Here is a 14,740-nt window from a genome sequence, read left to right as displayed (position 1 = left end):
TCCTGACCTCAACCCCATAGAACACCTTTGGGATGAATTAGAGCGGAGACTGCGAGCCAGGCCTCCTCCCCCGACATCAGTGCCTGACCTGACAAATGTGCTTCTGGAAGAATGGTCCAACCTTCCCATAGACACCCTCCTAAACCTTGTGGACGGCCTTCCCAGAAGAGTTGAAGCTGTTATAGCTGCAAAGGGCGGGGCCAACTCAATATTGAACCCTACGGACTAAGACTGGGGGGCCATTACAGGTCATGTGTGTGGAAAGGGCAAGGCCAACTCAATATTGAACCCTATGGACTAAGACTGGGGGGGCCATTACAGGTCATGTGTGTGGAAAGGACGGGGCCAACTCAATATTGAACCCTACGGACTAAGACTGGGGGGCCATTAAAGGTCATGTGCGTGGAAAGGGCGGTGTCAGGGACCACGGCTCCAGGGTCCGCGATCGCGGCTCCGTCCCTCGCGCATGCGCAGTGGCGGCGGATCGCGCCGGGACACGGGCACTAGGTCCCGGCGAGCCGCGGCTGACAGGACGCCGCGCATGCGCAGTAGGAGCCGCGGGCGCGCCTCAGGCGTCCAATGACAGCCGGGGGCGCGTCCTAGCCGGCCAATGACAGTGCAGGGCGCACTATTTAAAGATGCCCTGCACTGTCACAGATTGCCGCAAGGTCTTCTGTGATCCTGAGTTCCTGCACCTATCCTGTGACCCTGATTGACCCTGACTATTCTGCCTGCTCCTGCGTTTGACCCGGATTGTCCTGACTACTCTGCCTGCTCCTGCGTTTGACCCGGATTGTCCTGACTATTCTGCCTGCTCCTGCGTTTGACCCGGATTGCCCTGACCATTCTACGGATTGACCTCCCTGCTGACCCTGCGTGTGACCCGACTACTCTCGCCTACCGATTCTGTACCCCGCTTACCCTCACGGGCCCACAATCCGTTACTACCCTGCTGGGGCCGCCATCCTCTTCATATCTGGCTCTCCCGGTACCTGTCCCCAAGGGTCTCCTCAGCCACTGGCGGGCCTGCTCGGAGGTCGTGACCTGGCCCGGGACTGTTTCAAGTCCATCCCCACCATCAGGGGCTCTGGTGAAAGCACAGCCCGGGCTTAGACCCCACGCTCTGAGTAGGTCTGTCAGTTGGCAGCCTGAGGCACCACCTGGCGGATCATAACAGGCGGGGCCAACTCAATATTGAACCCTATGGACTAAGACTGGGGGGGCCATTAAAGGTCATGTGTGTGGAAAGGCCGACGGCCCAATACTTTTGGCAATATTCGTATGTATTAGATCCCCACAATCTCTACTACACTTAGGGTGATCAATCAAGAACCTGTGCCCCTTTATATCAGTTGTCCCTAACAGAGTCCCTCCTTATATCAGGAGTTCTTCTCAGAGTTCCACCCTACATCAAGGCTCCTATAAGAGTCCCTCCTTACATCAGGTGTCCTCACCAGAGTGTCCCTTATATAAAATATCCACATCAGAGTGCCCCCTTACATCAATTGTCCACATCAGAGTGCCCCCTTACATCAATTTACCCCCATCAGGGTGCCCCCTTACATCAATTTACCCCCATCAGGGTGCCCCCTTACATCAATTTCCCCATCAGAGTGCCCCCTTACATCAATTTACCCCCATCAGAGTGCCCCCTTACATCAATTTCCCCCATCAGAGTGCCCCCTTACATCAATTTACCCCCATCAGAGTGCCCCCTTACATCAATTTACCCCCATCAGAGTGCCCCCTTACATCAATTTACCCCCATCAGGGTGCCCCCTTACAGCAATTTCCCCCATCAGAGTGCCCCCTTACATCAATTTATATAGTTCTATAGTTACACTGTATTTAGATAGGGGAGGGATTCTATAGTTACACTGTATAGAGTGGGGGGAGGGGTTCTATAGCTACACTGTATAGAGTGGGTGGGGGGGGGGGGGAGAGGGATTCTATGGTTGCACTGTATAGGAGGTGGGTGGAGGTTCTATAGTTACACTGTATTTAGATAGGGGAGGGGTTGTATAGTTTTATACAGAGGTGGGGGAGGTGTTCTATAGATACACTTTATAGAGATTGGGGGAGGGGTTGTATAGTTGTTCTGTATACAGATGGGGGAGGAGTTGTATAGTTCTATACAGAGATGGGGGAGGTGTTCTGTATCATCCTATTAGAGGACACTATCTCTGTCAGTGTCTCTGGGAATGTCAGGACCTATAAAGCAGAATTCCCCTCCAGGACACAACATCCGGGGACTCCTCCCCCTCCTGGGTCATGTGGTAATGCTGAGACTAGTAGTTCCTCAGCAGTCCGGTGGGAGGTGTTAGCCCCGCCCCTCACTCTGGTCCCGGTTGGGCTCCCTCCTCCTTGCTGAGCCATGATTGGATGTCCGCTCACACCCGCCTCCATTCCCATCCCCCCACTTCCTTGTTTACATAATTATTCACTAACAGGAAAGGCGGGGACAGGAAGTCACGAGACCGGAAGTGACCTCACCATTTGCCCGCAGACATCTTTGTGGAGGGCTGGTGCTGCTTCCTTCGCCTCCAACGTCTCATAAATAGTCATTTAACTCAGTTTGTGGAGTCGGCAGTAATGTGTGTCCCACAGAGGACCCGGCGGGAGAGAATACCAGGGGGCTGGCACTGCTGACCTGGGAAGAGAGGGCGATGGGGAGAGCAGGGCATGCTGGGACATGTAGTCCATACATAGATTCCTCCATAGAGGTGTATGGGGATATAGGGGGCATGCTGGGACATGTAGACAATACACAGAGAGCCCTCCATTGGTCTCTGGGGATAGGGGGCATGCTGGGACTACATACAGAGAATCCTCCACAGAGGTGTATGGGGGAAAGCGGAGTATACTGGGACATGTAGTCCATATGTACAGAATCCTACATAGAGGTCTATAGGGATAGAGGGCATGCTGGGACATGTAGTCCATACACAGAGAGTCATCCATAGAGGTTTATGGTTATAGAGGGCATGCTGGGACATGTAGTCCATACACAGAGAGCCCTCTAGTGTGAAATCTGCACAGAGAAAGATGAAATAATAGGCCGCAGTGTTCACAATAAACATTACAACTAAAAAAAATAAATAAATAAAATGAAATAAAAAGATGAACTCTGCTCTGTATACAACATTCTCCTAAATCTGATCATCTTTATTGCATCCAATAGGAAATATTCCAGATATTCCATATATAGTGCTGAGTTCTATAGGATGTCATTATAAGGAATGAATAGGATCCTATCCAGCTCTGCTGATGGTAATATAAATGTATATAATAATAGGAGGCGCCTTCCTCTACTCACTTCAAGAACTCATTATATAACCAAAATAACCCAGTGATTCCAATAATGTGTCGCTGGCCCTTTAAGATGTTGTTTTTGTAAACACTCTCGCTCTCCCTTTCCCTCTCTCTCGCTCGCCCTTTCCCTCTCTCTCGCTCGCCCTTTCCCTCTCTCTCGCTCGCCCTTTCCCTCTCTCTCTCTCGCTCGCCCTTTCCCTCTCTCTCTCTCGCTCGCCCTTTCCCTCTCTCTCTCTCGCTCGCCCTTTCCCTCTCTCTCTCACTGTGATCACATGACCAGATTTGACCTTTCCGCGCAGCAGTGCAGAGGCTCTCAGTTTGAGTTTCTTCTTGTCAGAGTCAAGACACTTTTTTAAAAGCTCCTGATAAGTTCTCATTCTATTGCAAGATATTTAATCTCTATTGATTGGTATTGAGTATCCACTGATACCCTTCAATCAATAGCGATCAGCAAAAGCTTTTTAACGGTTTTTTTTTTAATCTGTTGTACTAATTTAGTGGCAGTTTGCCATCTATTTAAAAATGAGCCAGCAGATCCTCACCGTGTTTCTTACCCTACTGTTTGCATGGGGAGGAAAAAGATACGTCCCCGACCACTCTTCAGAGATCCCGATACACCTGAATCAGGAGATCAATACAACAGAGCAGCATATGGAAGAATTCATCAAAGGAACGGAAAATGACCCCCCAGAGATACGCCTGCTGGTGAAGGAGGAGAGCAAGTCATCAGAGCAGCAAGTGGAGGAAAAGGTCAGAGAAATGGAAGATGACCCCCCAGAGAGCCACAAGCCAGTGAAGGAGAAGAGCATTAAGTCAATGGAAGAGCAAGTTGAGGAATCAGTCAGAGAAGCGGCAAACGAGCCTCCAGAACCCTCCAGCTGGTTTTCATTACTGACCACCACTGCATACTGGTTTCAGATCATACTCCTGATAAGTGCCATCATTCTGAAATACATCCGGCACAGAAACGACCTGGCCCTGAGAGTAGGACAATATTTGATTTTCCAGAAGCTGATTGAACTCATTCAGGAAGGACTGGGCAACTTAAATTTCCACTGGTCCAGCCATGGGGCGGCCTTAGAGAATGGAGACCCATCCCTGTTTATAAATATTGATGCAGAATATTGCAGGTCAAACGCCTTTCACTGGGTTATCTTAATGCTGCTGTTGCTACTCATAATACTGCTCGTAATGCTGCTGGTGCTGACAGTGTACGTATTGCTGATGATGCTGAATGAGCTGTCGTTTGGCCGATTCTCCCCCGCTAGGCGACTTCGTGCTATTTGGTGTCTTTTCAAACCACGAAAGACAGATAATATCACCCTTCCCAGACCCAGCATCACATCTCCAAGGGGTCCCATACATGTTTATGTACAGGATACGCCACCCAAGCCAACAATCCTGCCATCAGGAGCTAGGAATGCTCACAAACAGACTTCACCACGCAAGCCGAAAAGGAGCCGCCACGTTGCTTGCCATTGTCCGAGTGATAACATCATTCCAACTTCAAGTGCCTCACCCCAGATGAAGAAGCTCAGGAAAACCGCATGCTCAGACGACTCAGTGCATTTTGGAGTCATTTCAAAAAAAAAAAGACTGATGACATCACACCGAGTGATAACTTCACCCCGCCGAGTGATAACATCACCCTTCCCAGACCCAGCATTAAGCCTCCAAGGGGTCCCATACCTGTTTATGTACAGGATACCCCATCCAGGAGAACAATCCTGCCATCAGGAGCTAGGAATGCTCACAAACAGACTCCACCACGCAAGCCGAAAAGGAGCCGCCACGTTGCTTGCCATTGTCCGAGTGATAACATCATTCCTACATCAAGTGCCTCACCCCAGATGAAGAAGCTCAGGAAAAACCGCATGCTCAGGCGACTCAGTACATTTTGGAGTCTTTTAAAACCAAAAAAGACTGATGACATCACACCGAGTGATAACATCACACCTCCAAGGGGTCCCATACATGTTTACGTACAGGATACGCCACCCCAGCCAACAATCCTGCCATCAAGTGCTAGGAATGCTTACACAGTCTCCACCACTCAAGCCAAAAAGGCGCCGCCATGTTGCCTGCCAGTGTCCGAGAGATAACATCATTCCTACATCAAGTGCTTCACCCCAGGTGAATAAGCTCAGGAAAAACCGCATGCTCAGGCGACCAAAAAAGACTGATGACATCACACCGAGTGATAACTTCACCCCGCCGAGTGATGACATCACCAGACCCAGCATCACACCTCCAAGGGGTCCCATCCATGTTTATGTAGAGGATGCGCCACCCGAGCCAACAATCCTGCCATCAAGTGCTAGGAATGCTCACACAGTCTCCACCACTCAAGCCAAAAAGGCGCCGCCATGTTGCCTGCCAGTGTCCGAGAGATAACATCACCTTACCAAGGAGTGATAACATCACCTTACCAAGGAGTGATAACATCTCCTTACCGAGGAGTGATAACATCACCTTACCGAGGAGTGATAACATCACCTTACCGAGGAGTGATAACATCACCTTACCGAGGAGTGATAACATCACCTTACCGAGGAGTGATAACATCACCTTACCGAGGAGTGATAACATCACCTTACCGAGGAGTGATAACATCACCTTACCGAGGAGTGATAACATCACCTTACCGAGGAGTGATAACATCTCCTTACCGAGGAGTGATAACATCACCTTACCGAGGAGTGATAACATCACCTTACCGAGGAGTGATAACATCACCTTACCGAGGAGTGATAACATCTCCTTACCGAGGAGTGATAACATCTCCTTACCGAGGAGTGATAACATCACCTTACCGAGGAGTGATAACATCTCCTTACCGAGGAGTGATAACATCTCCTTACCAAGGAGTGATAACATCACCTTACCGAGGAGTGATAACATCACCTTACCAAGGAGTGATAACATCACCTTACCGAGGAGTGATAACATCTCCTTACCAAGGAGTGATAACATCACCTTACCGAGGAGTGATAACATCACCTTACCAAGGAGTGATAACATCACCTTACCGAGGAGTGATAACATCACCTTACCGAGGAGTGATAACATCACCTTACTGAGGAGTGATAACATCATTCCATCACCAAGAGCTCAGGAAAAACAACTCAGGCAACTTAAGAATTTTTGGTGTTGTTCAAGGACCAGCTCACTCAATGAATAGACACCTGCCTTTTGACGGAGAACATCTCTTTGGTGCCTCTATAGCAGGGGTCCTCAAACTTTTTAAACAGGGGGCCAGTTCACTGTCCCTCAGACCGTTGGAGGGCCGGACTATAGTTTAAAAAAAAAAAAAAAACTATGAACAAATGCGGCCACAGTACAGGAGATGACCAGAGACTGCGGACATACAACGGCGGCGGGAATACTGAGCCGGCCGCTCCATAAGACGCACAGAAATTTCCCCCCAAGTGTGTCTTATGGAGCAAAATATACGGCAAATGCAGGACACCTTGTTGGGTCAGATCTGTGTACAATGTAAAGAGAGAGGGGGGGGGGGGGAGATAAGGAGGGGAGAGAGAGAAAGAGGAGGGGGGGAGAGAGGAGGGGGGAGAGAGAGGAGGGGGGAGAGAGAGAGGAGGAGGAGAGAGAGAGGAGGAGGAGAGAGAGGGGGGGAGAGGGGGGGAGAGAAAGAGAGAGGGGGGGAGAGGAGGGGGGAGAGAGAAAGAGAGAGGGGGAGGGGGGAGAGAGAGAGAGAAAGAGAGAGGGGGGGGGGAGAAAGAGAGAGGAGGGGGAGAGAGTGAGGAGGAGGGGGAGAGAGGGGGGAAAGAGAGAGGCAGGAGATCGATCATCTTTTGCACTTATATAGGGTCTGTGGCCATGATACCCGACATGCAGCGATGGAGTCTCCTCTCTTGCTCCCCCTCTTCATGGTCAGCTCTAGGCTCCGCCCTCCAACCGTGACGGTTGCATGCACTGATCAGAATAGATGGCCGGCTGGCTGCAGAGACGCTGGGTGAGTGGTGCGGGTTCATAAGCCGAGCCCACCCTCCCCTGTTCTAGAATTGCTGATCCCGCCCGAGCCCTGTCGAGCTCTCCCGACCTGCCAAACCCTAGTCCCTTGCCTCGCGGCAGATACGCCCCTGCCCGGCGGGCCGGATAAATGTCCTCGGTGGGCCGCATGTGGCCCGCGGGCCGTAGTTTGAGGACCCCTGCTCTATAGTTTGTGTGAAAAAAATAAAGTGTACAATGCAATGTGGTGGGACTGTCCCAGGCGTGCGACCCCCCTGCAGCATGGGGCCGGGTCGCAGTTGCAATTCCTGTAGGTACGCCCCTGACACATGCCTTGTCTTTGGTGTGGCTGGATCACACCAATGCATTGTGGTAGTGTGCAGGCACCAAAATGAAGTACAGCAGGCTGTACTTTTTCTAGCGTACCGCAGTCACCACATGCTGATAGTCAGAGTATACTGATCAGCCCAGCAGCTGATTGGCTGCATGCGCCGATCGAGAAAAAACTTCCAACAAGCCCATTCATGAGATAGATTAACTTTTCATGAGCAAGGACAGCCATAGATGGATTGAAATTCAGCTGGATTCTGAACCAGACGAACTTCAATTCATTTATAGCCAACTTTAGGTCCAATCAAGACAAGGCAAGTGCGGGCGGTGTGCGCTGAAATAAAGTACGGCTGGCCGTGCTCTTTGTCCAGCGCAGCGCAGTCACCTCCCGCTGGCCAATAAAACTTCTTGAAATGTCACTATGTGACACAGAGGCGTAGCTAGGGGGGTACATATGTACACAAGGTACAGGGGCGCAAAAATGAGGCTTACAACCAGGGGTGTATTTGCCGCGAGGCAAACAAGGCGCTTGCCTAGGGCCGCACTTTTTTTGGGGGGGGGGGGGGCGGCGTGGTGCCACCGCCCCTCCTCTTCCAACGGAAGGGACACTTAGTACAGGGACGGGCAGCGGGCTGCTGTGTCTTACCTGGCTCCGTGTCCCAGTCCCAAGACGATCCAGTCCAGGAGACGCTGCTGGAGGAGGGGTAGAGAGGTCCGCAGGTCCGGTGTCTTCTTTTCCCTGGACGCGATGTGTGGGCGGGATGACATGCCGCCCTGTAATCTGGCCACACCCTCGGGATCACTGGACAGCCTATGGCCGCTTGTACCTCCCCTGTGCTTGCGTGGTTTTCCCCCCAAACACATACCTTGCGTTGGTGGTGCAGTGGTGAGCATAGCTGCCTATCCAGCAGCTGACCCGGGTTCGATTCCTGGCCAACGCAATTTTCAAGATGGCTGCCTCGCCTGCGAAGTGCTTTTAGTCCCCAGGGAGAGAAGTGCTATACAAATAAAATGTTGAGGATATATTAGCGAAGGAATAAAATTTAAACCAAAACTAATGAAGCAAATGTGTTGTATGATTGTATGTTCTTAAACACTTCTGAATAATTTATTTCTTGCGCAAGGATATTATTTTGTATTCTCATTTTCAGCCAGTAGGTGGAGCACTCGGATCCTTTTCAGGTATTTTTTTCGGCTATCCTTAGCTATGTGGATGAAAAAAAAAGCCTGCTGCTTACTGTATACATCGCTCAATAGCTCTCTCTGACACTAGCAGGGGCGGACTGACAACTCATGGGGCCCCCGGGCAATAGGGGATCATGGGGCCCCTGTGTCCTTGCCCAAACTCAAGAAGCCTATGAAAAAGGTACCAGAGGCATCTCATGGGGCCCCCTACTGACCCCGGGCCCTCGGGCAGTGCCTGAGTTTCCAAATGGTCAGTCCGCCCCTGGACACTAGTCATTGATGTCATCCTTACACTAATGGCCCCTTCCTGTTCCAACAAGACATTTTGGACAATTTCATGCTCCCAACTTTGTGGGAGGAGTTTGGGGATGGCCCCTCCCTGTTCCAACATGACTGCCCACCAGTGCACAAAGCAAGGTCCATAAAGACATGGAGGAGCCAGTTTGGGGTGGAGGAACTTGACTGTCCTGCACAGAGTCCTGACCTCAACCCCATAGAACACCTTTGGGATGAATTAGAGCGGAGACTGTGAGCCAGGCCTCCTCCCCCGACATCAGTGCCTGACCTGACAAATGTGCTTCTGGAAGAATGGTCCAACCTTCCCATAGACACCCTCCTAAACCTTGTGGACGGCCTTCCCAGAAGAGTTGAAGCTGTTATAGCTGCAAAGGGCGGGGCCAACTCAATATTGAACCCTACGGACTAAGACTGGGGGGCCATTAAAGGTCATGTGCGTGGAAAGGGCGGGGCCAACTCAATATTGAACCCTATGGACTAAGACTGGGAGGCCATTACAGGTCATATGCAGGGGGAAAGGGCGGGGCCAACTCAATATTGAACCCTACGGACTAAGACTGGGAGGCCATTACAGGTCATATGCAGGGGGAAAGGGCGGGGCCAACTCAATATTGAACCCTATGGACTAAGACTGGGAGGCCATTACAGGTCATATGTAGGGGGAAAGGGCGGGGCCAACTCAATATTGAACCCTACGGACTAAGACGGGGGCCATTAAAGGTCATATGCAGGGGGAAAGGGCGGGGCCAACTCAATATTGAACCCTACGGACTAAGACGGGGGGCCATTAAAGGTCATGTGCGTGGAAAGGCCGGCAACACAATACTTTTGGCAATATTCGTATGTATTAGATCTCCACGATCTCTACTACACTTGGGACAAGCTGGATCCCACAAAAGTCCCATCTCAAACAATTTAACTGGAATACAATTTGGCGGGATATGGCGGTGGGCAGTGATTAGGGTGTAGGTATTGCGTATGGCGGTGATCAGGATATTGGTATGGTGGTGTTTTTCTGCGCACTAGGAAAGGTGACAGGGACTGGCTGCATTGTTTATTGTCTCTACACTGGAGCAGTGATCAGGGACACTGGGGTGGCTGGCACTGTAGTCTCTGAGTGGACATGCACTGTGAGATGCTGCTGTACACTCACAGGCTGCAGCGTCGCTTGTCTCTGCTCTCACAGCCAGAACAGAGAGAAGAGATCTTTACTTTCACTGTTCACCTTTCAGTATATGGTCAGTTTTACAAAAGACATAAAATTAGCATTTTTCTCACCTACTACTGGTACAGGGCAAGGGAAGGACAGAGGAATAGAAAACAAACTTGTTATACTTACCTGCTGTGTGCAGTGATTTTGCACACAGCAGCCCGGATCCTCCTCTTTTTGGGTCCCACGCAGGCTCTCCTGGCCCCTCCTACCTGTCGCGTGCCCCCACAGCAAGCAGCTTGCTATGGGGGTACCCACTGCTGTGTGTCCATTCACACACGGAACCTCGGCTTGGCCCCCTCTCTCTTTTCATTGGCTCACTGGCTGTGACTGACAGCAGTGGGAGCCAATGGGTCCCGCTTCTGTCTCAGTCAATGAGAAGAGGGAGTCCTGGGATAGCTGAGACTCCAGTGAACGTCGCTGGATCAAGAGGGGGCTTAGGTGAGTATTGGGGGGGGTGCTGTACAGATTTTTTACCTTCATGCATAGAATGCATGCAACAGCACAATGGCAGCTGAAGGCATCCAGTGCATCCTTGCATCAGATTCAATCAACTGTACAAATACAGGACAACCCCCCCCAGCCTAAACTAGCCATTGCAGCAAGGTGCACATGGAAGGGCAATGTACATCACAAAGGATTTCCCAGCACACTTATCAGCCAGCCTGCAAAAAAAAAAAAAAAAAATTGACCCCGTCTAACAATTCACGTTAAAAACAGAGGGTTTTGTCTGCACACATTTGCAAATGTATGCGTAAGCCACAGTGCCAACGTCAAGGCTCCTCTGTGTACTGCGGTCCTAACTCTATAGTTTTTAGAGTGTCCAAGTTGGAGCACATATAGCAGTGGGTTGATAAGGGCAGGTTTGTCAGGAGGGAGCCCACCCCTCCTTAAAGTGTTAACCCCTTCCTGTCCGGACACTTTCCCCCCCTTACAGTCCGGACACTTTCCCCCCCTTCCAGTCCGGACACTTTCACCCCCTTCCAGTCCGGACACTTTCACCCCCTTCCAGTCCGGACGCTTTCACCCCCTTCCAGTCCGGACGCTTTCACCCCCTTCCAGTCCGGACACTTTCCCCCCCTTCCAGTCCGGACGCTTTCACCCCCCTTCCAGTCCGGACGCTTTCACCCCCCTTCCAGTCCGGACGCTTTCACCCCCCTTCCAGTCCGGACGCTTTCACCCCCCTTCCAGTCCGGACGCTTTCACCCCCCTTCCAGTCCGGACGCTTTCACCCCCCTTCCAGTCCGGACGCTTTCACCCCCCTTCCAGTCCGGACGCTTTCACCCCCTTCCTGTCTGGACACTTTCACCCCCTTCCTGTCTGGACACTTTTACCCCCTTCCAGTCCGGACACTCTCACCCCCTTCCAGTCTGGACACTTTCCCCCCCTTCCAGTCCGGACACTTTCCCCCCCTTCCAGTCCGGACACTTTCCCCCCCTTCCAGTCCGGACACTCTCACCCCCTTCCAGTCCGGACACTTTCACCCCCTTCCTGTCCGGACACTTTCACCCCCTTCCTGTCCGGACACTTTCACCCCCTTCCTGTCTAGGGAAATTTTCAGCTTTTAGCGCTATCACACTTTGAATGACAATTGCGCAGTCATGCAACACTGTACCCAAATGAATTTTTTACCATTTTTTTGAGACAGATAAAGCTTTATTTTGGTGGTATTTATTCACCACTGGGATTTGTATTTTTTTTGCTATGTAAATGAAATGTCCAAAAATTTTGAAAAAAAGTGTTTTTTTTTTATAAAATTTTGCAAATAAATAATATTTCATCATAAATCTTAGCCAAAATTTATTCCGTTATCTTTTTAGTAAAAAAAAAAAAAATCCAAATTAGTTTATAAGCAAAAATTAAAATTTTTAAACATTTTTATTTTATTTTTTTATATTATTTTTTTTACATACTGTCACCCTGGCAGTACAGTGTCAGTGTACTACTTGTGGGGGGTGATGAAGATTTTTTTTTTATTTTTTTACACGGATTGCTTTTACACCCATATATGATGTAAAAGCAATCATTTCTCCTTCTCTCTGTCTGCATTCTTGCACTCATTGAAAAGTACTGAGTGAGCTGTGATTGGTCACAGCTTGTCACATGGTACAAGGCTTTTGTGAATAGCCTTGTACCATGTGACCTCTGTGATCATTCACAGATTTCACACGTAGTAAGCAATGATGTCAGAAGTGACATCTTGCTTACTACTTTGCATGTGATCACTGATTGGCCAATCAGTGATCACATGATCGGGACCTCGTACAGAGGTCCCGTCCGACGATCGGTGTTTCACACAGCGGGCACCGGATCGCGGTGCTACGCGCTCCCAGGGAGCGAGCACAAGCAGGGTGCGGGGAGGCCGTTTATAGACGGCCACCCGACCCTGCAGTGCCACCGTCCGGCCGTTTATATACAACGGCCGGACGGGAGGTGGTTAATAAAGTAAAAAAGAAAAAATTTAAATAACAAACATGTTATACTCACCTGCTCTGTAATGCTTTTGCATAGAGCGGCCTTGTTCCTGGGTCCAACTGAGGCACTTCTGGATCCTCCTCTTCTTTGTGTGTCCCCATAGCAAACCATTTGCTATGGAGGCACACAGTGTCTGCACGCTCCCAAGCTGCGCTCCATAGACTTACACAGCGGGACTTAGCCCCCCACCATCACCACTTTCTCCTCACTGCATTTGATTGACAGCAGCATTGGCTCCCGCTGCTGCTCGAGTGCTGTGTGAAGAGGAAGAGAGGGGAGAAGAGATGCAGCCGTGCACAGTGCTGGATCTCTTCTCCCCTCTGTCCTCCCCTTGCCCTGTGTGAATGGGAAGAGAGGGATAGAAAACATTTTTTTTACCTTAAGGCCACTTTTACACTGACGGTCCGATTGGGTCAGTCTTTCAGGCGGGCCCGATTGGACCATCCATAGCTCTCTATGGAGCAGCTGGTATCGTCAGACATGTGTCCGCTGACACCCGCCGGCATCTGATCAGATCCTGTATGCTAAAAACAGACAGATGGAGATCTGTTCTCCATGCGTATGGAGGATCGGATGACAGTCGGGTGGAAACAGACAGGCGCCCCATAGAAAACAGCGGGCTGTGTCTCTGTCTGCTCTGCATCAGCAGAGCAGACACCGACCTGTCATCCTCTTGCTCAGCGGGGATCAGTGCAGAGATCCCCCCGCTAAGCAAGCGGGTCCGCCCCGTCTGAAAGGGGCCTAAAGCAAGAAATGCATTATGGTAAAAAATCGGTTTTTAACGTTTTTACACAGACGCACGGGACGCCCAGCAAGAGCACAATGGCAGCCGAAGGCATATAGTGTGTCCTTGCATCAGATTCAACCAACTGTACAAAAAAGTGACAACCACCCCATAACTAGCCAGTGCAGCAAGGTGCACATGGAAGGGCAATGTACATCACAAAAGGATTTCCCAGCACACTTACCAGCCAGCCTGCAAATAAAAAAAAATTATAAAAAATAATTGACCCCGTCTAACAATTCACATTAAAAACAGAGGGTTTTGTTTGCACACATTTGCAAATATATTTCCACATGAACTCACAAGAAAAATATCTCTTCACACACACACTATATATATTTTACACACATAGATATACGCTGTATGTTGAAATGCATTTGTTACAAATTATCTGAAAAATATTTGTAAAAATACATTTTCAAATAGACTGTATGTCTTTAAAAATACATTTAATCTACATTTTTGGAATGTATTTACAAATATATGTTAAAATGATGTTAAAAAAAATCTGAAGAATATGTTTAAAAAATATATATATATATATTTTTCATTTATTTTGTAATATATAAAAAAGCGTTTCAACCTGCAGTGTGTATAGATTTTGAAATATAGTCAGGTCCATAAATATTGGGACATGGACACAATTCTAACATTTTTGGCTCTATACACCACCACAATGGATTTGAAATCAAACGAACAAGATGTGCTTTAACTGCAGACTGTCAGCTTTAATTTGAGGGTATTTACATCCAAATCAGGTGAACGGTGTAGGAATTACAACAGTTTGCAAATGTGCCTCCCACTTGTTAAGGGACCAAAAGTAATGGGACAATTGGCTTCTCAGCTGTTCCATGGCCAGGTGTGTGTTATTCCCTCATTATCCCAATTACAATGAGCAGATAAAAGGTCCAGAGCTCATTTCAAGTGTGCTATTTGCATTTGGAATCTGTTGCTGTCAACTCTCAAGATGAGATCCAAAGAGCTGTCACTATCAGTGAAGCCATCATTAGGCTGAAAAAACAAAACAAACCCATCAGAGAGATAGCAAAAACATTAGGCGTGGCCAAAACAACTGTTTGGAACATTCTTAAAAAGAAGGAACGCACCGGTGAGCTCAGCAACACCAAAAGACCCGGAAGACCACGGAAAACAACTGTGGTGGATGACCGAAGAATTCT

At 49.4% G+C, this 14,740-nt stretch overlaps 1 non-coding gene across 1 annotated transcript; it reads left to right on the top strand.

Moving 5' to 3' along the window:
- Positions 1–8,480: 8,480 nt before the first annotated feature.
- Positions 8,481–8,552, top strand: TRNAD-AUC (transfer RNA aspartic acid (anticodon AUC)). The gene has a single exon. It is a non-coding gene; the product is annotated as a tRNA-Asp (tRNA).
- Positions 8,553–14,740: the final 6,188 nt, after the last annotated feature.

The sequence above is a fragment of the Staurois parvus genome, unplaced genomic scaffold, assembly GCF_062004578.1.
Source record: "Staurois parvus isolate SC_StPar_1 unplaced genomic scaffold, SC_StPar_1.0 ptg001006l, whole genome shotgun sequence".
In the NCBI taxonomy this organism is placed as follows: Eukaryota; Metazoa; Chordata; class Amphibia; order Anura; family Ranidae; genus Staurois; species Staurois parvus.
Note: the sequence above shows the minus strand (reverse complement) of the source record. Positions and strands in the feature narration are given on the sequence as shown.